General features: G+C 43.2%; 1 non-coding gene across 1 annotated transcript; it reads right to left on the bottom strand.

Annotated features, from left to right (window-relative positions):
- Positions 1-337: 337 nt before the first annotated feature.
- On the bottom strand, positions 338-442 carry LOC132835119 (U6 spliceosomal RNA). The gene has a single exon (XR_009647285.1). It is a non-coding gene; the product is annotated as a U6 spliceosomal RNA (small nuclear RNA).
- Between the last annotated feature and the right edge of the window lie 1,143 nt (positions 443-1,585).

Genomic DNA, 1,585 nt, shown 5'->3' with positions numbered 1-1,585 from the left:
GTTCTGTCGCTCCATAACTTGTAAGCAGCAAGGGTCCCACAGACATCAATAATACAGGCAACATCAGGTTTTGTCTTAATGTTGCTTGTTGCCTGTCATGACTGATCTGGATCTTAACTCCATCTCCACCATATTGTCTCAGTAAAACTTAACACATCCCTCCCTGATAAAAGAAATTGATCCAAATTTTGACACTTTCAATTTTATTATTTTACGGTTCCCTGACTAAACTAATCAGAACTACTTTTTCCCCTAAATCAATTTGTTCAGAGATGTTGTAACACATCTCCAGAGCAAGAGCAGGACTTGAACCAGGGCATCCCCAATCTAGGGGTGGGTATACTACCACTGCACCACAAGAGTGCATACCAGCCTAGCACAGTGGCTATGCTGATCTTCTCTGTATCATTCCAACTTTAGTGTATATGCAGCTGAATGATACTGTGTCCAGTCCACATTTCATTCCATATGTACCTAAACGTTCATACTATGCAGCAGCTGATGTTGTGTCCAGTTGCCCAGGTACTGTTGCGGTTAGATTTTAAAACACTTGTTCAGCTTGGTGCATTCCAGCACATTGCCTATAAAACTGTGGATGGCATGGTGGCATAGTGGTTTGCACCACTGTCTCACAGTGCTACAGACCAGGGTTCAATTCCCACTTCAGGTGACTGTCTGTGTGGCATTTGCACATTCTCCCTGTGTCCGTGTGGGTTTCCTCCCACAGGCCAAAAAATGTGTAGGCTTAGGTAAATTGGCTGTGCTAAATTGTCCATAGTGTTAGGTGAAGGGGGAAACAGTGGGTTGTGGGTCAGTGTGGACTTGTTGGGCCGAAGGGCCTGTTTCTGTACTTTAAGTAATCTAATCTACAACAAGACATGATTAGATTTAATTTTGCATGCTCGATCCTTAATATCCTGTCTGTGGAGTGATGACTGATTTAAAAACTAAAAACAGCAAAACATAAAATAACTGTCAGAGAGCAGCTCTCAATATTAGCTGCAGGCTGACAATGTCCTTCAAAGTCACTGTGGACAAGGCTAGAAATCATTTTCTAAGTCTGTGTTAGCCAAAGTCTTACCAACATTGGGTGGAAGTGGGTACTGCAGATGCTGGAGACTAGAGTCAAGGTTAGTTGTGGTGCTGGAAAAACACAGCAGGTCGGGCAGCATCCAAGAAGCAGGAAAATCGATGTTTCAGGCAAAAGCTCTTCATCAGGATTTCCTCGGATGCTGCCTGACCTGTTGTGTTTTTCCAGCACCAATCTAATCTTGACTCTTACCAACATTATACAATTCTGAGCATGCTTCTTGAGAATTTGAATCTTGATGGTGTTCCTTCATGTTAAACACATGTACACAGACTTCAAACCTTAAATCTGAACTCATTCAAGCCATTCATCCATGGTGGAAATTGCAGTTGGGTTTGGCTCTCCTCCTGGCTTCCTTTGCTGCCTCCTTCCCTTCCCCTTGCTCAACAGGACAACTCTCCTTCCAGATTTACCCCTTACCCAAACATTGAATCCCTTCTCTTTCTCTCTCTTTCTCCATCTCTCTCTCTCTCTTTCTCTCCCCAATCTCTTTAT

This window comes from Hemiscyllium ocellatum, chromosome 43 (assembly GCF_020745735.1).
Source record: "Hemiscyllium ocellatum isolate sHemOce1 chromosome 43, sHemOce1.pat.X.cur, whole genome shotgun sequence".
Taxonomy (NCBI): domain Eukaryota; kingdom Metazoa; phylum Chordata; class Chondrichthyes; order Orectolobiformes; family Hemiscylliidae; genus Hemiscyllium; species Hemiscyllium ocellatum.
The sequence above is the reverse complement of the archived record's forward strand: the minus strand, read 5'-3'. Positions and strand labels throughout refer to the sequence as shown.